The sequence below is a fragment of the Phacochoerus africanus genome, chromosome 8 (genome assembly GCF_016906955.1).
Source record: "Phacochoerus africanus isolate WHEZ1 chromosome 8, ROS_Pafr_v1, whole genome shotgun sequence".
In the NCBI taxonomy this organism is placed as follows: Eukaryota; Metazoa; Chordata; class Mammalia; order Artiodactyla; family Suidae; genus Phacochoerus; species Phacochoerus africanus.
This window is the reverse complement of record NC_062551.1, coordinates 94,530,352-94,546,153: the sequence shown is the minus strand read 5'-3', so window position 1 is coordinate 94,546,153 and position 15,802 is coordinate 94,530,352. Positions and strand designations below refer to the sequence as shown.

General features: G+C 43.8%; 1 pseudogene; it reads right to left on the bottom strand.

The window, feature by feature from the left end:
• Positions 1–591: 591 nt before the first annotated feature.
• Positions 592–15,316, bottom strand: LOC125133353 (60S ribosomal protein L34-like; annotated as a pseudogene).
• Positions 15,317–15,802: the final 486 nt, after the last annotated feature.

The following is a 15,802-nucleotide window of genomic DNA, read 5'->3' as shown; positions in this document are numbered from 1 at the left end:
TTCTTTTCTTTTTTTTTTTTTTTTTTTTTTGCATATGGAAGTTCCCAGACCAGGGGTCAATTGGAGCCATGGCTGTGGTCTACACCATAGCTACGGCAATACCAGAACCTTAACTCACTGGGGAAGGCCAGGGATCAAACCCACATCCTCACAGAGACAATGCCAATGCCAATGCAAGGTCCTTACTTGGCTGAGCCATAATGGGAACTCCTGTTGTTACTTTTAAATTTTGCTTGGTTTTGGTTTTGTTTCAGCTTTTGATTACTTGAAAACATTTCATTTTTTCTTCTTTTTTTTTTTTTTGTCTTTTTGCCTTTTCTAGGGCCGCTCCCTTGGCATATGGAGGTTCCCAGGCTCGCAGCATGTGGAGGTTCCCAGGCTAGGGGTCTAATCAGAGCTGTAGCCACTGGCCTACACCAGAGCCATAGCAATGTGGGATCTGAGCTGCGTTTTTGCGACCTACACCACAGCTCACGGCAACGCCGGATCCTTAACCCACTGAGCGGGGCCAGGGATTAAACCGGAAACCTCTTGGTTCCTAGTCAGGAAACCTCTTGGTTCCTGAGCCACAACGGGAACTCCGAAAATGCTTCATTTTTTAAATTTAGCTTTCTGACTTTGTGCTCGTGCCTTCAACACTTTCACAACAATTTTCTGCTCCTCAATAAGGAAAGCAGGCTCGGCCCCATCATGAACACATTTAGCACACATGAAACTCCCTGATGACATATTTTTTGTTTAGACAAGCTCCTAAGAACTTTACCTCTCACCACTCGAACTCCTTTAAGTTGGCCTGGGCACCTGCCATAGGTAGATTTCAGTGCTTTCCCAACCTTCTCAGTAGAGAGGTAAACAATTCTATTACCAGGAGTTCAGGATGGCCTAGCTTTGTTAGAGGATGAACTGTAGGAGAACCTTTGATAGTATGTCAAATGCTGAACCCTTCTGAAGGCCTCTAGATGCTGTCTCTAGAAGAGAAAAAAACTTGTTTTTCAACTTAAAATACCCCAACTTTACTGAAGTGTCATTTACAAGCAAATAACATGTACCCATTTTAAGGGTCTGGTTAGAGTTTTGAGAGTTGTATTCACCCCTGTAACCACTACTACAATAAAAATACATAACATGGAGTTCCCATCATGGCTCAGTGGTTAACGAATCTGACTAGCATCCACAAGGATGCAGGTTCGATCCCTGGTCTTGGTCAGTGGGTTAAAGATCCATGACCTGTGGTGTAGGTCGCAGACACGGTTCCGACCTGGCATTGCTGTGGCTATGGCGTAGGCCGCAACAGCTCCAATTTGACCCCTAGCCGGGGAACCTCCATATGCCGTGGGTGAGGCCCTAAAAAGCAGGAAAAAAAAAAAACTGACCAAAAAACAGAACATATTGTATATCACCCCCAAAAGCTCCCTCAGGCTATCAAACTTTTAAAAAACTTGTTATTTTGAAATAATTACAGATTTACAGGAAGTTGCAAAGGCAGTTCAGAAGGGTTGCGTGTTCTCTCAGTTTTCCCCAGTGATTACATCTTACATAATCATAGTACAATATCATGAACAGGAAATGTACACATGTGATGTAAATAGATAGTTCTGTGTCCTTTGATCACCTTTAGAGTCAGATAACCTCCACTGCCATCAAGGTATAGAGTGTTCTATCACCACAAAGAGCTCCCTCTGTTACCCCTTTGCAGTCACACTTTCCCCCCATCATTCCTATCTCCTGGCAGCCACTAATGTTTTCCATTTCTAAAATTTTTTTTTTTTTGTCTTTTTGCCTTTTCTAGGGCCGCTCCCTTGGCATATGGAGGTTCCCAGGCTAGGGGTCGAATCGGAGCTGTAGCCACCGGCCTACACCAGAGCCACAGCAACTCGGGATCCGAGCCGCGTCTGCAACCTACACCACAGCTCACAGCAACGCTGGATCCTTAACCCACTGAGCAAGGCCGGGGATTGAACCTGCAACTTCATGGTTCCTAGTTGGATTCGTTAACCACTGCGCCATGACGGGAACTCCCATTTCTACAATTTTGACTGTCAGGAATGCTATGTAAGTGGAATTGCACAGTATGTGACCTTTCGAGATGGTTTTTTACCCCTCAGCCCTTGAGATCCATCTAAGTTGCTGCTGGATCAAGTTTGCTCCCTGCCTTTGCTGCACAGTATTCCACGGCATATTTGTTTCCTAGAGCTGCCATAAGAAATTAGCACAAACTTGGAGGCTAAAAGCAACAGAAATTTATTCTCTCATAGTTCTGGAGGCCAGAAGTGCCAAATCAAGGTGTCACGCTCCCCACAAAGGCTCTAAAGGAGAATCCTTCCTTGCTTCTGTTGGCTCTGGCCGCTCCTCGGCTGGTGGTTGCCTAACTCTAATCTCCACCTCCACTTTAAGACAGCCTTCTCCACTATGTCTGTGTCTTCTCTTCTGTCTCTTATTATGACGCTTGCCATTGGATTTAGGGCCCACTCAGATAATCCAGAATGATCTTATCTGGAGATCCTTAACTTAATCACACTACAAAGAACATTTTCCCAAATAAGGTCACGTTCACAGGTCTGGGAGTCAGGAGGTGGACATGTCTCTTAGTGGAGGGGGCATTTAGCCCACTACACATGATATGGATATAGCACACTTTGTTTAACTGTTCACCTAATTGAGACATATTTTGGTTGTGTCCAGGTTTGGTTATTACAAATAAAGCTGCTGAGAACAATCACTTATGGGTTTTCATGTGGACATAATTTTTCTTTTCTTTTTCTTTCTTTCTTTCTTTTTTTTGTCTTTTTAGGGCCACACTGGCAGCATTTGGAAGTTCCCAGGCTAGGGGTCGAATTGGAGCTGTAGCCACTGGCCTATGCCACAGCCATAGCAACACCAAATCCAAGCCTCGTCTGCGACCTACACCACAGCTCACGGCAACGCTGGATCCTTAACCACTGAGCAAGGCCAGGGATTGGACCTGCATCCTCATGGTTACTAGTCAGATTCATTTCTGCTGAGCCACGACAGAAACTCTCATAATTTTTCTTTTTGTTTCTTGCCGCATCGTGGCATATGGAAGTTCCCCCACCAGGGATTGAATTTGAGCCACAGCTTCGACCTAAGCCACAGCTTCTGAGATGCCAGGTCCTTTAACCCACTATGCCAGGCTGGGGATTGAACCAGGGCTTCCCCAGTGACCTGAGACACTGCAGGCAGATTCTCAATCCACTGCACTACAGTGGGAACTCCAAGTCTTCTTTTATCTGCGATAAATATCCAAGAGTGCACTTTCTGGATTATATGGCAAATGTGTGCTTAACTTTTTAAGAAAACATCAAGGGAGTTCCCATCGTGGCTCAGCGGTAAAGAACCCAACTAGTATCCATGAGGACTCAAGTTCAACACCTGGCCTCACTCAGAGGGTTAAGGATCTGGCATTGTGCACTGTGGTATAGGCTGGCAGCGACAGGTCTGATTTGACCCCTAGCCTGGGAACTTCCATATACCGTGGGTGTGGCCCTAAAAAGACAAAAAAAAAGTCAAACTATTTTACAAAGTGGCAGTCATTTTACATGAGATTCAGTTTTTCCACATCCTCACCAGCATTTGATATTATTACTTTTTTTTTTTTGTCTTTTTAGGCCTGTGCCTGCAGCATATGGAGGTTCCCAGTCTCAGGGTTGAATCCGAGCTGTAGCCACCAGCCTATGCCACAGTGGCATCTACAACCTACACCACAGCTCACGGCAACGCCAGATCCTTAACCCACTGAGGGAGGCCAGGGATCGAACCCGAGTCCTCATGGATGCTAGTCGGATACGTTAACTGCTGAGCCACGATAGGAACTCAGGTCACTACTTTTTATTTAGCTGTTCTCATAATGTGCAGTGACAATGCCTTCATCACCACAAAGAGCTCCCTGTCTTAGCACTTTGCAGTTGCACCCTCTCCCCATCATTCCTATCCCCTGGCAGCCACTGATCTGGATGGTCTTAATTTACATTGTTCTAGTGGCTAGTGATGTTGAACATTGTTTCATATGCTAATTTGCCATCTGGATTCTCTTTGGTAAAATGTCCCATCAAGACTTTTGTCTCTTTTCTAATTAGATTTTTTTGGGAGTTTTTACTGTTAAGTTTCGAGTGTTCTTTATATATTCTAGATTAGGGTCACCGGTCAGATATATGGTTTGCAAATATTTTTTCCCACTGGTATTTTCTCTTTTTATCCTCTTAACAGGATCTTTCACAGAGCAAAAGTTTTTTTAATTTTGATGAAGTCCACTTTATTTATTTATTTATTTATTTTATTTTTTATTTATTTTTTGTCTTTTTGCTATTTCTTTGGGCCGCTCCCGCGGCATATGGAGATTCCCAGGCTAGAGGTCGAATCGGAGCTGTAGCCACCGGCCTACGCCAGAGCCACAGCAACGCAGGATCCAAGCCGCGTCTGCAACCTACACCACAGCTCACGGTAACGCCGGATGGTTAACCCACTGAGCAAGGGCAGGGACCAAACCCGCAACCTCATGGTTCCTAGTCGGATTCGTTAACCACTGCGCCACGATGGGAACTCCCCACTTTATTTATTAATTTTCTTTTATGGAAATGCTTTGGGTGTCATGCCTGAGAACTCTTCTCTGAGCCCTTGGGTACTAAGGGTATTCTCCTATGTTGACTTCTAAAGTTTTTATAATTTTATATGTAAGTCTGTGATCATTTTGAGACAATTTTTGTATAAAATGTGAGGTTTGATTGGAGGAGTTGCATGTTTTGATGTCTCCCCCCCCCCAATTCCTTTCTCTATTGAACTGCATGCCGCTATTTCTGGATTCTCTATTCTGGTACATTGATTTGTGTATCCCACCATCTGCCAATACTGCATAGCCTGATCACTGCAGCTATACGATCATTCTTTAAATTGGGTACAGGGTTTCCTCCCACCTTCTTTTTCTTTTTTTAAATTGTTTTAGCTATGCTAGTACCTTTGACTTTCCTTATACAATTCATTTATTTATTTATTGCTTTTCAGAGCCACACTCTTGGCATGTGGAGTTCCCCAGGTTAGTGCTCGAATCGGAGCTACAGCTGCCTTAACTGTTAAGGAATCCTTAACCCACTGAGCAAGGCCAGGGATCAAACCTGAGTCCTCATGGATACTAGTTAGATTCGTTCCCACTGAACCACGACAGGAACTCCTTCTTACACAATTTAGAATAATGTTGTGGAGTTCCCGTCGTGGCTCAGTGGTTAACGAATCCGACTAGGAACCATGAGGTTGGGGGTTCGGTCCCTGCCCTTGCTTAGTGGGTTAACGATCCGGCGTTGCCGTGAGCTGTGGTGTAGGTTGCAGACTCGGCTTGGATCCTGCGTTGCTGTGGCTCTGGCGTAGGCCGGTGGCTACAGCTCCGATTCAACCCCTAGCCTGGGAACCTCCATATGCCGCGGGAGCGGCCCAAGAAATAGCAAAAAAAGACAAAAAAAAAAAAGAAGAATGTTCTTTATACCTACAAAAAAAATCTGTGCTGGGATTTTGATAGGAATTTCATTAATCTTGCATACTGACTTGAGGAAAATTGACATCTTTACTATGATGAGCCTTCTAAACCATAGACATGGAATGTCTCTCCATTTATTTAAATATTCTTTTATTTCTTTCAAAAGCATTTTGTGGATTTCACCAGGTTTTATTTGACTTGCCTCATAGTGTTATTTTTTTTTAGGTATTTTAAGTGGAATTGTATTATTTATTTATTTTTTTGCTTTTTAGGGCCACACCAGCAACATATAGAAGTTCCTGGGCTGGGGGTTGAATCAGAGCTACAGCTGCCAGCCTATGCCACAGCCACAGCAACGTCAGATCCAAGTCGCATCTGTGACCTACACCACAGCTCATGGAAATGCTGGATCCTTAACCCACTGAGTGAGGCCAGGGATCAAACCCGTGTCATCATGGATCCTATTGGGTTCATTACCTGCTGAGCTGTGAAGGGAACTCCAGTGTAACTGTATTTTTAATTTAATTTTGGTGTCCATGTGTTCATTACTAATACATAAAAATAAAATTGATTTTTGTATCTTGACCTTGTATCCTGGGACTTTGCCAAACTCATTTATTAGTTCTAGGAGTTTTGTTTTTTTGCCTTTTTTTTTTTTAAGGACCGCACTTGTGGAAACGGAAGTTCCCAGCGTAGGGGTTGAATCAGAGCTGCGGCTGCTGGCCTACACCGCAGCAACACCAGATCTGTAGGTCACTGTGTCTGTGACCTTCACCCAGGTGAGGTGGTGCTGGATCCTTAACCCACTGAGCAAGCCCAGGGATTGAACCTGCATCCTTATGAATACTAGTCAAGTTCATAACCCACTGAGACACAATGGGAACTCCCAGTTCTAGGAATTTGTTTAGCTCCTTGGGATTTTCTTTGTTTCTTTTTTCTTTTTGGCCACACCTGCAGCATGTGGGAGTTCCTGGGTCAGGGACTGAAACTGTGCCACATTTGGGACCTGCACCACAGCAACACTGAATCCTTAACCCACTGAGCCACAAGGGAGCTTCTGGGATTTTCTATATAGATTGTGATGTCATCTACAAACAGGGACAGGCTTAGTTCTTCCTTTTCAATTTGTACGCCCTTTATTCCCTTTCCTATTCTTATTGCATTGGCTAGAATTTCCAGCACTGTTGAATAAGATTGGTCAGAGTGGACATCCTTACTTTGTTGCCATTCTTAGGGGGAAAGCATTTGGGTTTTCACCATTAAGTATGATGTTAGCTATAGATTTTTGTAGATACTCCTTGTCAAGTTGAGGAAATTCCCTCTATTCCTAGTTTTCTGAGAGTTTCTATCATAAGTGGGTATTGAATCTTGTCAAGTGTTTTCTCTGTATCAGTTTATTTTTCTTTACTCTGCTAATGTGTTGGACTAAATTAACTGATTTTTAAAAAATTTTTATTGGGGTATTATTGATTTATGATGTTGTATAAATTGATTTTTGAATGTTGAACTAGCCTTGCATCCCCGGAATAAACCCCATTAGGTCATGGTGTATAATCTTTTTATGTATTGCTGAATTCTACTTTCCAGTAATTTGTAAATAATTTTTGTACCCATATCCATATTGAAAGATATTGGTCTGTAACTGCCTTTTTAAATTATTATTAAAGTATACTTGATTTGCAATGTCGTGCCAATTTCTGCTGTACAGCCAAATGAGCCAGTCATACCTACATCTACATTCTTTTTCTCACATTATCTTGCATCATGTTCTATCCAAGGAGACTGGATATAGTTCCCTCTGCTATAGAGTAGGATGTCATTGCTTATCCACTCTAAATGTAATAGTTTGCATCTACTAACCCCAAACTCCCTGTCCATCCCTCTCCCTCCCCCCTACTTTGGCAAACACAAGTCTGTTGTCCACGTCTGTAAGTCTGTTTCTGTTCTGTAGATAGGTTCATTTGTGCCATATCTTAGGTTCCACACATGTGACATCATATGGTACTTGTCTTTCTCTTTCTTTTTCTTTCTAGGGCCGCACCCATGGCATATGGAGGTTCCCAGGCTAGGGGTCAAATCAGAGTTGGAACTGCCTGCCTACACCACGGCCACAGCAATGTGGGATCCGAGCCGCATCTGTGACCTACACCACAGGTCATGGCAATGCCGGATCCTTAACCCAAGGAGCAAGGCCAGGGATTGAACCCACAACCTCATGGATCCTAGTCGGATTCATTAACCAATAAGCCCTGTCAGGAACTCCTTGTCTTTCTCTTTCTGACTTACTTCACTTAGCATGAGAATCTCTGGTTGCATCCATGTTGCTGCAAATGGCATTTTTTCATTACTTTTTATGGCTGAGTAGTGTATATATATGTGTGTGAGTGTGTGTGTGTGTATGTATATATGTATATATATATTCCTCCTCCCCCCGCCCCCCGAGCGCCTGTGGCATGTGGAAGTTTCTGGGCCAGGGATAAAACCCGTACTGCCATTGCTACCTGTGCTGCAACACCAGATCCTTAACCTACTGTGCCATACGGGAATTTCCTGTAATTGCCTTTTTTTTTTTTTTAAACAGTCTTTTACTAGTTTTATCATCAGGTAGTAGTGGTCTCATAAAATGAGTCAGGAAAAATTTCCTCTTTTTTATTTTCTGGATAAGATTGCACAGAATTGGTGTTAATTCTTCTTGAGATGTTTTGTAGAATTCTGCACCAAAACCATCTGGCCATGGGAATTTCTTTTTTGGTAATTTTAAAATTATAAATTCAATTTTCTTAATAGTTACAACACTATTCAAATTATCTACTTCAAATTGGGTGGGTTGCAGTAGCTTGTGTTTTTTGAAGAATGGTCCATTTCACCTAAGCTGTCAAATGTATGTGTGTAACACTGTTCATAGTATTCCCTTATTTATCTTTTCATATCTGCAGAATCGGTAATGATAGCCTCTGTTTTATTCCTGATATTAAGAATTCCTATCTTGGAGTTTCCGTTGTGGCTCAGAGGAAACAAATCTAACTAGTATTCACGAGGACACAGGTTCAATCCCTGGCCTCGCTCAGTGGGTTAAGGATCCAGTGTTGCCATGAGCTGTGGTGTAGGTCACAGATGTGGTTCTGATCTGGAGAAGCTGTGGCTATGGTGTAAGCCAGTGGCTACAGCTCCAATTCGACCCCTAGCCTAGGTCCACATGCCATGAGTGCGGCCCTAAAAAGACAAAAAAAAAAAAATCCTATCTTCTCTGTTTTTTTTTTTTTGTTAGTCTTGCTATAGATTTGTGGGGTTTTTTGTTTTGTTGTTGTTATTGTTTTTAGGGCCACACCTGCGGCATATGGAATTTCCAGGGCTAAGGGTTGAATCAGAGCTGCAGCTGCCAGCCTACACCACAGCCATAGCAATGTAGGATGTGAGCCGCATCTGCAAAACTACACCTCAGCTTGTGGCAACACTGGATCCTTAACCCACTGAGCGAGGATGGAATCGCATCTTCACAGACACTTATGTCAAGTTCTTAAGCTGCTGAGCCTTAAGTGAACTCCCGTTAACTTTTTGATCTTTCCAAAAAAGTAGCTTTTTATTTCACTGATTCTCCATATTGTTTTCCAATTTTATGGATTTCTGCTCTTTATTATTTCCTTCTGTTTTTTTGTTTACTTTGTTCTTTTCTACTTTCTTGAGGTGAGAGCTTAGATTTTTTTGTGTGTGGTCATTTTTTTAATTTACTCTCAAAAAGCCCCCAAGCAAATGTTAAGTTTCAATTTTGTGATGAAATGTCTGGAGCAGCTATATCAATTTTCTTTAGGTGTATAAGTTTATGACCAGGAGCTTAGTTTTTGTTGTTGTTATTTGTTTGTTTTTGCTTTTTAGGGCCTCACCTGTGGCATAGGGAAGTTCCCAGGCTAAGGGTCAAAACAGAGCTACTGCTGCCGGTCACAGCCACAGCCAAGCAACGAGGGATCCGAGCCTCGTCTGTAACCTACACCACGCCTCATGGCAACACCAGATCCTTAACCCCTGAGCCATGAAGGGAACTCCAGGAGCCTAGTTTATTGATTTGAGAACTTTTTCGTTATCATATTCAAGACTTTTTCTTATTTCAGAAAAATAGAAGCTTTTAGGGGTATAATTTCTCCCTCAGCATTGCCTTTGCTGCGTCTCAAATTTTTTGAAATGCTGTATTTTCAATTTCAGCCAGTCCAAATTTCTAGTTTGAGCCCACTATAGTCATATATTCTGTATCACTTCAATTCTTTTAAATTTGTTGAAGTTCATTTTATAACACAGGGTATAGTTGGTCTTGGTATATGTTGCATGGGTGCTTGAAGAGAATGTGTATTCTGCTATTATTGGGTAGAGTGTTCTATAAATATCGATTACATCCTGTTGGTTAATGGTGGTGTTGAGTTTTGCATCCTTATTGATTTTCTGTCTAATAGTTTTATCAATTGCTGAGAGAGAGGTGTTGAAGTCACCACCTATAATTGTAAATTTGTCTGTTTCTCCTTTATCCTATCCATTTTTTGGTTCACATTTTGCAGCTCTTTTGTATGATGCATACACATTTAGGTTTGCTTTGTGTTCTTGATGAATTGGCCTTTCATTATGTATCATCCCTCTCTTGCCTTCGTGATTTTCAACGCTCTGAAGTCTATTATTTCATCTTAGTATAACCACTCCTGCTCCTTATGATTAACGTTTGCGTGATATACCTTTCCATTCTTATGCTTTCGATCTATCTATATCATTATGTTTAAAGGGAATTTACTTTGGACAGCACAGAGTTAATCTTTTTTCCTTCTTACGGCTGCATATGGAAGTTCCCAGGCTAGGGGCTGAATCAAAGCTGCAGCTGCTGGCCTACGCCATAGCCACAGAAATGCTAGATATGACCTGTATCTTTTTTTTTTTTTAATGGGTAGGAATGAGCTTCCCTATTCTTTTTGTTTGTTGTTTGTCTTTTTAGGGCTGAGCCTGTGGCATATGGAGGTTCCCAGGCTAGGGGTCAAATTGGAGCTATAGCTGCTGGCCACAGGCACAGCACAGCAACATCAGATCCAAGCCGTGTCTGCAACCTACACCACGGCTCATGGCAATGCTGGATCCTTAACCCACTGGGTGAGGCCAGGGATTGAACCCACATCTAATGGATGCTATGTTGGGTTCTTAACACACTAAGCCACAATAGGAACTCTTGAATATCTTTTTTTTTTTTCTTTTTTTAGGGCTGCAATGCATCATATATAAGTTTCCAGGCTAGGGTGAACTGGAGCTGCAGCTGCCAGCCTATGCCACAGCCATGGTTATACTGGATCGAAGTCACACCTTCAATATATGCTGCAGCTTGTGGTAATGCCAGATCCTTGACCCACTGAGCAAGGCCAGGGATCAAACTTGCATTCTCATGGACACTAGTCAGGTTAACGTGCTAAGCCATAACAGGAATTCCCACAATACTGTTTTTCATAGTGTCTGCACCAATTTACAATCCCACAAAGAGTACGCTAGGGTTCCCTTTTCTCCACATCCTCCCAACATTTGTTATTTGTAGACTTATTGATAATGGCCATTTTGATAGGTGTGAGGGAGCAACTCATTGTGGTTTTGATTTGCATTTCTCTAATTATTAGTGATGCTGAGCGTTTTTTCAGATGCCTGTTGGTCATCTATATGTTTTCTTTGGAAAAGTGTCTATTCAAGCCTTCTGCCCATTTTCTAATTGGGTTGTTTTTGTTTTGTTTTTTTGATGTTGACTTGTATGAACCAGTCTGTCTATTTTTTTTTTTTTTTTGGCTACACCTGTGGCATGCAGAAATTCCTGGGTCAGGAATTGAACCCATACCGCAGCAGTGACCCAAGCCACAGCAGTGACAGTGCCAGATCCTTAAGCCCCTGTGCCACCAGGGAACTCCAATAATGTCCAGATTTTTATCTGTGCTTAATAGGAGGTATAGGGAAAAGTATATTTATTCCATCTTTCCAGAAGTAGAAGTTGTTTTACATCCTTTCAAAAATTACAGGTGGAGTTCTTTTGTGGCTCAGTGGGTTAGGGATTTGGTGCTGTCACTGCAGTGGCTCAGGTTCCTGCAATGGCTCAGCTTGCTGCTTTGCCACAGGTTGAATCCCTGGCCCAGGAACTTCCATGTGCCATGGATGCGGCCAACAAAGAAAAAAATAAATAAAATAATAAAAAATTAAAGGTGATATTTGAAAATCACATATTTCCCGTAAAAATGTAGACTTCTGGTTTCTCATGAAACATGAGAAGGTAAGTCATCCTGGCCTGTGCTTCTGCTTGGTGACAAGTGGCTGGAGCTGGGCATCCCCCGCCCCTGTGAGGAGCTTATGTAATGACAGTGTAATGAGCTGACCATAGGTCTTGCTCCTCTTTCAACGGCTATATTTAAACTGACAGAAGGCTTGTATTGCTAGTGACAAGCCTTATTACATTGCCATAGGATTCTCACTTGCTATCTCAGTTTCAGAACTTGCATTTGATCTCCAAGAAGTGATGGCCACAACAAAGATGGGAAATGACACCAGAAAGAGAGCCCATCATTGCAGAAATGTTCTCTCTCTCCCAGCACAAAACTCTGCCTTAGCAGACTGTTCCGAGCAGTTACAGTAAAAACAAACAAATAAATAAAACAAAAAATTCCCCTCTGTCATCTCAGGAAACAGCTAGCTCATTCCTTCTCTTAAGAAACCCCTAATCAAGACATGGCCCACAGCTCAGCTCCCAGGCCATTCTTGCGGAAGCCCTGCAGAGTGAGCCAGTTGGCCCACAGAAACACATAAGTCAGCAAAAGCCTTGGATGCTCAGTGGCTGTAAAGCAAAGCCCCGAGGGGAAGCAGCTTTGCGTTCTAAACAGCCAAGAGTGCTGCATTGGTGACTCCAGCCAGACTGGTGATCCCAGTAACATGGAAGTTTCAGTAGGTCCAAGGAGAGGCCTAAAAATTCTGTAATTCTCATAGATTCAAAGAAGTAGTTCTGGATTCAAACAAGAGCCTGGTCAGCTCTGCCATTTCAGTGCCCAAACCTGCCAGTGCCAGTGGAGCAGCAGAATCACTCTCAAGGAAGATGTTTTCAAACTTCTGAGTTCCATGACCCCTGTGAGGGGCAGGAGGCCTCATGGGTCCCTGGACTCTTGGATACACTGCACTCTGGCTTCTTCTCCGAGGGACCTATCAAGAGGAAGCCCCCTGGTCTTCGGTTGCCTGAATCCTCACTCCCTGCCCCCAGCTCATGATTTCTATGTGCAGGAACAGCCACCAGACCTGAGGGCTGATGAGAACCTCTTTCTTATTTGGATAAAGCAAAGCCTGAGAGTTGACAGGAGGCATCGCTTCCTTCGAGAGGCTTGACTTCCCTTAGGTTTATCAATTATTTAAACAACAATTTGGTTTATCAACCAGGAGCCCAGCTCAATACATCTTGCAGGTGTGTTTGATCCGGGATTGTATCATCCTCCCTGGTCTCAGTGCCCTGTGCCTGGCCCTCCGTACCATAAGCAAACAAAAGCACTGGTGTCAGACTAGGAGGAAGCTCAACTCAAAGAGACCCTTCAGGAGGCCTGGCCACATATAGCGTGTTAGAAAGGAGGAGGTGGGGGCAAGAGAACAGGCAGCAGCAATTACCATTTGTCTAGTATCTAATGTGTACAAAGTAGTTCTAGGTTAGATGTCAGTGTGTGTGTGTGTGTGTATCACTTAATTTTCAGGGAAATTCTGTGAAGTAAAAAGAATGATCTCTACTTCGCAGCTGAAGAAACTGCAGCTCAGAGAGGGTATGTGACTTGCTAAAGGTCACACAGCAGGGGTTTGAATCCAGATTGCTCTGCAGGATATGTTCCAGTGGTCCCTCTAGTTCTGCTCTTCACTCTTCTGCTCCATGCCCAAGAGCTGATAAAAAAACATCGATGGACTCCTTTGTCCTTTGCCTGTTTGGGTTTGGCCAGGGAAGTGTCAGGTGGGTGGATGGGAGATCAGGGAGAGAGAGGAGTGTGAAGCCAGGGTCCTTCTTCCCCAGCCCTCTCCCTCCCTGCCAGGCAGCTGCAGGTTGACTGCTTCCTGCAGGTCCTCTCTGCCCAGCTCCGTGTGCCTCTGGCTTTCAGAAGCAGATTCTTCCCTGTGCCTCTTCAGGCTCCAAGGTGCTATGTCCTCCTCTGTTTCTCTATATCCCGTCCACATCGTTGTAAACAGAAAGTTTGCTAAACCTTTTTCTAATCATCCTACATCGTTTGTGCCACGTGTTTCCTGTTGGGACCCTTTGAGCACAGCTCATAGCCAGCACCACAGACTCAGCTTTTAGGTTCAGTCTCATCATTCCTTCTGAGCCCCAACTAGGACACAGGGCTCAGTGGTTAACAAATCTGACTAGCACCCATGAGGACGTAGGTTTGATCCCTGGCCTTGCTCAGTGGGTTAAGGATCCAGTATTGCTGTGAACCGTGGTGTAGTTTGCAGACAAGTCTCGGATCCTGCATTGCTATGGCTATGGTGTAGGCTGGTGGCTACAGCTCCGATTCAGCCCCTAGTCTGGGAACCTCCATATGCCGTGGATGCAAACACAAACAAACCAAAAAAACAAAAACACAAGCAAAACACAAACAAACCAAAAAAATCACAGGGCAGCATGATGGGTGGTATCCTCGGCACTGACAGCTTCATTCTGCCTGGAGAAGGGGAACAGGGCTTGGAGCTATGGAGCTGCTCCTCTTAACAGTTATCACCAGACTCTCTCCACTGTCTGGGCTGGCAGGACACTTCACTCAGGCCTTGATTTTGGAACTGGTCCTGGGCTAGAGACCTGATCCTGGTAGTATCCACGTCACTCTGGGTATAACTGACCAGGACTGGGATGAAGGATGCCTGATGTTAGAATGCAAGTGACATGTTTAGACCTTGAGGCTCTGTATGGGCTCCTGTCACTCTGAGTTCTCCCCATCTCATTTATGCTGGGGGATTCCCTGGGCAGGGAGAGCCACAGCCATCCGCAGTTGATCTGGTCCTTAGCAAGGGCTGGCAGATAGGTGTCTCCAAATGATATGCAGATTAATAATAAGTAACAGTGGCCTGCGTTGTTTCTGCTCAGATCCTCTGTGATCTGCAAGTGACAGGTGCCAATCCTAGGAATCTGAGTAGTCACTGGAATGAGGTGAGTCCTCTGGGTGCCTGGGCTGGGTAGTGGGGTGAGGACACCTCTCAACTGATGCCAGTTGGGGACTCCAGGGCTGCCCACCCTTCACCTCCATGGAGTCTCCCTTCCACCCCCTCCTCTGCATTTTCTCTCTCACTGTCTAGGCCTAGACTCTGTCCTTGCAGTGGTCTCCACTACTCTCCCTGCTTCCTCCAAGCAAGAGATGGTAGGGCCAACGTGGGCTTCCTAAGAGACACAGATCTAGCTTTTTCCATCTTTTCACCCACCCCTCAGAGGCCACCTGATTGATTTTCTGAAGCTCTGATCACATCATCCCTTTGCTCCTGCACCTTCAGACGCTGCCAATGCCATCGGCAAACTCTTGGCTCATCTCCTCTATACTATCAGATCTCTCTCTTTGCTCCCCCTTGGACACTCCACTTTGGGCCCCATGTTTCTTAAATTGTGTGGGTTTTTTGTTTGGTCGGCTGGTTGCACAGAATGCTGACACATAAACCATTTCATGATGGAGGAGTTCTGCTTGATGAATAAATAAGGCACTTGCCAATAAGCCCTTCTCTTCGTTTGAAAACCATGGCTTGAACCAAATGATTTGATTGCAGTTGCTCCCAAACATGTCTTTACCTTTGCTTGGGCATATCATCTGCCTGTAATGTTTGGCATTTCTCCATGTCCAAATCTTATCTGTCCTTTAGGGCTCAACATGAGTGCCACAAAGCCTCTAGCTCATCCCTTCTCCCCTCCCCCCAAAACGTCCACTCTCTTACCCCACAAGGCTTTCTCTCTTGTCTGGACTCACACAGGATCTGTGTTTCTCTCACAGAACTTAGAAGTACTTTCCACCATAAACTGATGACTTTGTCCATATTTTATCTTTCTCTGTACTCTAAGCTCCATGAGGGTAAGGACCATGGCTCTATCATCTTTAACTCTTCCAGAAAGCCCAGCAGAGTATCTTGTACTTGATTTCATGCTTAATGCCATGCCTTGAATAAAAACAATGTTAGACACATGAAAGTATGTGGGCCAATTTCTTTTTTATCCTTGTTGATAAGAAATTTCTATCCCTTTACTTTCCAAACTGTGTACCACAGAACACTGGGCCAGGAGATGCTTCAACAAAAATGGGATCTATCATTAAATACAATAGGCCCGGA